The 8,036-nt window shown below is 39.4% G+C and overlaps 1 long non-coding RNA gene across 1 annotated transcript; it reads right to left on the bottom strand.

Annotated features, from left to right (window-relative positions):
• Window positions 1-5,013: 5,013 nt before the first annotated feature.
• LOC127532040 (uncharacterized) lies at window positions 5,014-7,381 on the bottom strand. Its single transcript, XR_007939250.1, has 4 exons — window positions 7,090-7,381; window positions 6,505-6,599; window positions 6,089-6,359; window positions 5,014-5,515 (listed from the first exon to the last, which is right to left on the bottom strand). It is a non-coding gene; the product is annotated as an uncharacterized LOC127532040 (long non-coding RNA).
• Window positions 7,382-8,036: the final 655 nt, after the last annotated feature.

Raw genomic sequence — 8,036 nt, 5'->3', positions numbered from 1 at the left:
TTAGAAAACAGCATAATCTGAGAAGAATCAGGGTTAGGGTTGGGGCTAGAACTATAGAGAATTTAAATGTGTAACAAACTAAAAGGGGAAAATGTGAACATATACAGGGGGTATGGAAAGTATTCAGACCCCTTGAAATTTTTCACTCTCTGTGTCATTGCAGCCATTTGCCAAAATCAAAAAGTTCATTTTATTTCTCATTAATGTATTCAGCACCCCATCTTGACAGAAAAAAACAGAAATGTAGAAATTTTTGCAAATTTATTAAAAAAGAAAAACTGAAATATCACATGGTCAGAAGTATTCAGATCCGCGACATTCATATTTAACTCACTGTCACAAACTAGAGAGGGCTGGACCAAAGCAGAGAGCCACACTACCAAGACCAGAGGGAATTTAGAATGATTTATTGCCGGGGATGAATAATGGCCGGGATGGGGAAACCAGAGTGCAGAAGCGGCTGGTGTAGTGGGGGGTTTTGGCCAGGAACGGGGGGTCCAGGCAGGGACAGGAGGGGTCCAGGTAGGAACGGAGGGTCCAGGCAGGGGAACGGAGGGTCCAGGCAGGAGGAAACCGGTGATGAGTTGCTGGGGAAAATGGACGAGGGTTCTGGGTGGCTGGACCCCGGGCAGCTGGGTCTGAGTGGAGGCAGGAGAAAACAACGTAAGAAAACAAAGGCAGGAACTCAACAGAATATGCAGGAGGCTAGAGAGTGAACTGAACTGCGTGGTCTTTGTTCAACAATCTGGCAGGGAGTGGAAGGATGAGCTGGTTCTTATTGTGGAGGTGAGTAATCAGTGTGATGATCGTCAGCTGTCCGGGAGCCGTAGGGGTGGTTGATTGCCTGAGTGGAGTCAGCTGGGAAGCTAGACTCCACTCAGGCACCGAGCTGCAGGGGGAGAGACAGGGCAGAGGAGCGGATGGGAGACAGCAAGACAGACAGGGCAGAGGAGCGGATGGGAGACAGCAAGACAGACAGGGCAGAGGAGCGGATGGGAGACAGCAAGACAGACAGGGCAAAGGAACAGGAGAGGGGGAGAGGAGCATGAGAGGGAGAGAGATGGGGAAAAGGGTATTTGGGATGCCAGAAGGGAAAGACAGGGGATGAGAAGGGAGCTCTGACACTCACATGCTGTCCATTTCTTCTGATCCTCCTCGAGATGGTTCTGCTTCTTTATTGGAGTCCAGCTGTGTTTAATTAAACTGATTGGACTTGATTAGGAAAGGCACACACCTGTCTATATAAGACCTTACAGCTCACAGTGCATGTCAGAGCAAATGAGAATCATGAGGTCGAAGGAACTGCCCAAGGAGCTCAGAGACAGAATTGTGGCAAGGCACAGATCTGGCCAAGGTTACAAAAGAATTTCTGCAGCACTCAAGGTTACTAAGAGCACAGTGGCCTCCATAATCCTCAAATGGAAGAAGTTTGGGACGACCGCAACTCTTCCTAGACCTGGCCGTCCAGCCAAACTGAGCAATCGTGGGAGAAGAGCCTTGGTGAGAGAGGGAAAGAAGAACCCAAAGATCACTGTGGCTGAGCTTCAGAGATGCAGTCGGGAGATAGAAGAAAGTTCCACAAAGTCAACTATCACTGCAGCCCTCCACTAGTCGGGGCTTTATGGCAGAGTGGCCCGACGGAAGTGCAAGACACATGAAAGCCTGCATAGAGTTTGCCAAAAAACACATGAAGGACTCCCAGACTATGAGAAATAAGATTCTCTGGTCTGATGAGACCAAGATTCAACTTTTTGGTGTTAATTCTAAGCGGTATGTGTGGAGAAAACCAGGCACTGCTCATCACCTGCCCAATACAATCCCTACAGTGAAACATGGTGGTAGAAGTATCATGTTGTGGGGGTGTTTTTCAGCTGCAGAGACAGGACGACTGGTTGCAATTGAAGGAAGGATGAATGCGGCCAAGGACAGAGATATCCTGGAGGAAAACCTCTTCCAGAGTGCTCAGGACCTCAGACTGGGGCGAAGGTTCACCATTCAACAGGACAATGACCCTAAGCACACAGCTAAAATAACAAAGGAGTGGCTTCAGAACAACTCTGTGACCGTTCTTGACTGGCTCAGCCAGAGCCCTGACCTAAACCCAATTGAGCATCTCTGGAGAGACCTCAAAATGGCTGTCCACCAATGTTCACCATCCAACCTGACAGAACTGGAGAGGATCTGCAAGGAAGAATGGCAGAGGATCCCCAAATCTGGGTGTGAAAAACTTGTTGCATCATTCCCAAGAAGACTCATGGCTGTATTAGCTGAAAAGGGTGCCTCTACTCAATACTGAGCACAGGGTCTGAATACTTATGACCATGTGATATTTCAGTTTTTCTTTTTAATAAATTTGCAAAAATTTCTACATTTCTGTTTTTTTTTCTGTCAAGATGGGGTGCTGAGTGTACATTAATGAGAAATAAAATGAACTTTTTTTGATTTTGGCAAATGGCTGCAATGACACAGAGAGTGAAAAATTTCAAGGGGTCTGAATACTTTCCGTACCCACTGTATGGAGAGAGTTATTGAGAGATTGGAGAGGTCTGATGTGCATGAAAATTGTATGTGTCTTTGCTGAGTAGGTTTTAATGCAAATGCATTGTCATGCATAAAATGGGCCTCACTAAATGCAAAAAAAAAAAAAAAAGACACCTGAGGAAAATAGCATATAGACTGCATTTTGCCACGTGATTATGGAGCAATAGGAGTGCCAAATCAAAATATAAATAAATAAATAATTAAATAAATAAATGTGGAAATATAAAGAGAAATAAATAATTAATAAAAATAAATAAATGTGGAAATATAAAGAGAAATAAATAAATAAATGTGGAAATATAAAGAGAAATAAATAAATAAATAAATAAAAGGAAAATTTTGTCTTTGCTTTTACCTTTTCTGTTTTTTCCTTTTATTTATTTATTTATTTCGCTTTATATTTCCACATTTATTTATTTAATTATTTATTTCTCTTTATATTTCCACATTTAATTATTTATTTAATTATTTATTTATTTCCCTTTATATTTCCTCAGTCCACCAAGAAAAGGAAAAATGCAAATCAGTTTGCTCTGGGCGGGGATTCTGAACACAGGAGTCCTGCCTGACACCAGCTCCCAGCACGGCTGAAGTGAAGCCATGTCACCGTTGAGCTTCGGCTTATTCTGCCACTGATAAGAAAATAAACATTAATTTACCGAATTAGCAGCGTCCTTTCAGTGTCTGATGGCAGAATCAGCCGAAGCTCCACGGTGACACGGCTTCACTTCAGCCGTGGTCGGAGCTGGCGTCAGGAAAGAAGCCTGTGTGCGGGTACGACTCCCCACCCTGAAAAGGAAGCCCCTCCCAGAGCAAACTGATTTGCATTTTTCTATTTCATGGTGTCAGGCCATTATGAAATAACCACCATGAAATAAAATGCAAATCAGTTTGCTTTCACTTGGTGGACTGAGCTGTCAATCAAATGGCTCTAGGCGGGGCTTCCTCGTCGTTCCTGATCACAGGCATATGAAGAGTAGACACGACACGCCCCTCTGAGCGGCGTCCCGACGGAGACGCTAAGCTAGCGGGGGCAAAGTTTCAGTGTTTTCCATTGATGTGTACGGCACGAAAATTAAAACAAGAAGAATGCCGGCTCATTGTGCGGCATACAGTTGCACACTACATCGGACGATCAAGACAAGGAAACTTGGAATAACTTTCCACAGGTAAGAATAGTTTTGGGCTCGTTTTTTATTATTAAATCTTGTTGAGGGTCTATGAGAGCTAACTAGTTAGCCATTAGCAAAACACTAACACGCGCTAACAGCTGGACAACCAAATACCAGACGATTAATAGTAGCTGTTGTATAGCTGTACAAGCAGTAATACAAAAAGTACAAGCAGCAGTAGTAGTATAAGTAGCTGTTAGAGTCGTAGACGTAGTATCAGCATGTGTAATAGTAGTACAAGTTGTAGTAGCAGTGACGGTATCAGCAGCAGTAGTTGGTGTATTACCACTAGTAGTAGCATTACTATTAATACCACCAATACTACCAATTGTAGTTATAAAGCCTAACTCATATATATCCAGATTAGCATCTATGTTCTTCCTCCAAACCCATTTTATGATAGGGATTACAGCCAATTCTTTAGGACTGCTTTCAAATAATTGAAATGTTACCAAACAATGCTATACGTATCAAATTAAATAGCTTTAGTCTACAGTATATTGGCTAATTCAGTTCTTTGTACTTAATTTATTAGCATGATTTATTTATAAATATGTTGTTGTGTACATACTTATTTACTTCTCTGTCTACTTTTTCTTTACTCCATGTAGGTTTCCCAAAAGACTATGGATTGAGGAAGAAGTGGAAGCAGCTCTGAGGAGAGAGGGGTTTGCTGCAAGTATATAACAGCCTAGAGAGAGAGATAAATAAATAATTATTATTATTAATAATAATTCTGTTGTTTATTGTAATTGTGGTTGTCTTTACGTTGCATTTATTGAGATAATTTGTCCTTGTTCCTTATTACTGTAGCATTGCTGTAACTTCCTATAATTATACATTTCTATTCATATTTTCACTGTGACTTTTATATACGGCGAATCGTGATCCATGCAGGAGTGGATGGATTTAGCAGGCTGTTGCTCAGTATGGCTTACCATCTCGTATGTTGTGTGAGAGTCCAAATAATGCTACCAAAACACATAAAATGTTAAAACAGATATGTGTAGTTGTTTTGACAATTGTTCTGATGTGATGTAAGCTTGTGAGGCTAATACATGCTTCAGAAGAAGGTTCACAACAGTTCTTGTTTTTGCTGCTGTCAGGCTCAAATTGTTGTGTGACATTTAACATGTAACAGAAATATGTCGGCCTGTGAGTTGTCGCAAGAAGACAGTTTAAAGGTGAGAGTTGAGAGAGTGAATTAATGAAATAGCTTTTTTTTATGTGAAAGATTCAAAAACGATGGTTCAGGTTTGTGCATTTCTGCGACAACAAAATGTTTCCACGCTTGTGGAAGACTGTCTTTGGAGAACAGTTGTAATATAAATGTTTGGAAGTTAAAGAAAAGAATTGTCAGTTCTATTAAAAAACCTTTTTATTGGCACATTGCTCTAATGCTTTTAAAAGCTGTCAACTATTCAGCATGCAATAAAAGCAGTTTTATATCCCTTTGCTGTGTCTTTGTACATTGTTGTTTTCAAAGGCATTTATTTGAAATTCACAACTGGTCATAAAATTCTGCAACAAAAATTTGCAGCATTCTTTTGAGTCTTGTTCGTTCCATTCTGATTCTGTTAAGGTGAGTTGTGATATGTCTAGGTTTGTTGAAAAATGTCCTTAAGAATATACACTGTATCCATGTATGCCCGTAGTGCAGCAGAAAAAGGAACGGCCGGATCAGGCAATGATGTAACTTCAGCCTGTGTAAGCTGCCGGGGTAGTTGTGCATCAGGTACAGTGATGCCTTCTGGGTATGGGGTGTGAGGTCCTGTCCAGTCTATCCCATAATCAGCAGCAACCTGAAAGGAAAGCATAATTTGGAAGCAAGCTCTTCTATTAAGAAATGCACACTCCTCAAAAAATTAAAAAAAAAGTAAATTGGATTAGGGACTACATGGTATGGCAAAACTTGATTTCAAATGTGGGTTGGACAACAAGATGTGCAAGGAGTAAATTCATGAACTATAAAATTGTATAGATATTATAGATATTATTTTACACCATTGAAATATCTATGCATATGTTTATATGTTAAAATTTAAAAATACCAAGTACAGAAACTACAGGACCTGTCACAGCTCTATAAAGAATAGATATTATTGTGCTACTAAACCAAGTATAGCATTTTTGAAATGTCCAGGTTCTCCTAGCAGTGTTAGACAGCATACATCTACACTGTGTTTGTTAAATATGCTTTGGTAATTTCAATTTGTTAAATCAAATCTGGACTCTGAATCAGAAAGTGAGATCACACGCATTAGATTTTTTTCTCTGTCAAGTGAACCATCCAGTACCAAAGTAGAAATAATAAAGTTAACATAAACAAATATAAAGGAAGACAGGAAGGTAAAGGTACAAGAGGGGATTCATACCTCAACTGGATCAGCAGCATTTCCCTCACGTGGCTGACTAAGCCACAGTTGCATGGGGGATTGCCCTCTCTCTGTCCTCAAACTATGGTGATTCCAGGCTTCCTTGAATGCCTGAAGATGCTGCTGCAGCTGTGGGACGTAGGTCCAGTGGAGAGTGAATAACTCCAGTTCATTTTCAGGGTTTAGAAACCCTTCCACTTCCAAATTGAGAAATAGTGTGTGGAACAAGTCAAGGACATTTTCATACACATCTCGCCATAATCTTTCAATTCTGTAGATGAAAAAAAACAAACAAAAATAATACATAATTACTCTAAATTTTACAACTGCATGTATATAACAGGAATTTCATTTCCAGTATTTTAAAAATATATCTGATACTCATGATCGTAATTAGTTTCATAACCATGTATCACCTTTGATTATGTACACTGCGTCCAGTGATGTGGGAATGTCGGCCTGTTCCTCTCTGGCTCACCATGTAATGGGCCACAGCAACATTTTCCCCACCCTTGAGGAAGTTAATATATAAACAGACAAAAAGAAAAAAAGGAACACTATTTTTCAAAAGTTATGTTCTTTGGTACTTTTGTTGTTTCAATGCAGGAGGGAGTATTGTTGTTAATGCAATATTTCACTTTACCTTATCAGATCTCACAAGAGAATATTAGTGGTAGTATTGGTGGTATTAATAGTAATGCTACTACTAGTGGTAATACACCAACTACTGCTGCTGATACTGTCACTGCTACTACAACTTGTACTACTATTACACATGCTGATACTACATCTACGACTCTAACAGCTACTTATACTACTACTGCTGCTTGTACTTTTTGTATTACTGCTTGTACAGCTATACAACAGCTACTATTAATCGTCTGGTATTTGGTTGTCCAGCTGTTAGCGCGTGTTAGTGTTTTGCTAATGGCTAACTAGTTAGCTCTCATAGACCCTCAACAAGATTTAATAATAAAAAACGAGCCCAAAACTATTCTTACCTGTGGAAAGTTATTCCAAGTTTCCTTGTCTTGATCGTCCGATGTAGTGTGCAACTGTATGCCGCACAATGAGCCGGCATTCTTCTTGTTTTAATTTTCGTGCCGTACACATCAATGGAAAACACTGAAACTTTGCCCCCGCTAGCTTAGCGTCTCCGTCGGGACGCCGCTCAGAGGGGCGTGTCGTGTCTACTCTTCATATGCCTGTGATCAGGAACGACGAGGAAGCCCCGCCTAGAGCCATTTGATTGACAGCTCAGTCCACCAAGTGAAAGCAAACTGATTTGCATTTTATTTCTTGGTGGTTATTTCATAATTATGGAGCAATAGGAGTGCCAAATCAAAATATAAATAAATAAATAATTAAATAAATAAATGTGGAAATATAAAGAGAAATAAATAAATAAATAAATGTGGAAATATAAAGAGAAATAAATAAATAAATAAATGTGGAAATATAAAGAGAAATAAATAAATAAATAAATGTGGAAATATAAAGAGAAATAAATAAATAAATAAATAAATGTGGATTTATAAAGAGAAATAAATAAATAAATAAATAAAAAGGAAAATTTTGTCTTTGCTTTTACCTTTTCTGTTTTTTCCTTTTATTTATTTATTTATTTATTTCTCTTTATATTTCCACATTTATTTATTTAATTATTTATTTCTCTTTATATTTCCACATTTATTTATTTAATTATTTATTTATTTATTTATTTCCCTTTATATTTCCTCAGTCCACCAAGAAAAGGAAAAATGCAAATCAGTTTGCTCTGGGCGGGGATTCTGAACACAGGAGTCCTGCCTGACACCAGCTCCCAGCACGGCTGAAGTGAAGCCATGTCACCGTTGAGCTTCGGCTTATTCTGCCACTGATAAGAAAATAAACATTAATTTACCGAATTAGCAGCGTCCTTTCAGTGTCTGATGGCAGAATCAGCCGA

This window comes from Acanthochromis polyacanthus, chromosome 2, assembly GCF_021347895.1.
Source record: "Acanthochromis polyacanthus isolate Apoly-LR-REF ecotype Palm Island chromosome 2, KAUST_Apoly_ChrSc, whole genome shotgun sequence".
NCBI classification, from domain to species: domain Eukaryota; kingdom Metazoa; phylum Chordata; class Actinopteri; family Pomacentridae; genus Acanthochromis; species Acanthochromis polyacanthus.
This window is presented reverse-complemented; position numbering and strand designations above follow the sequence as displayed.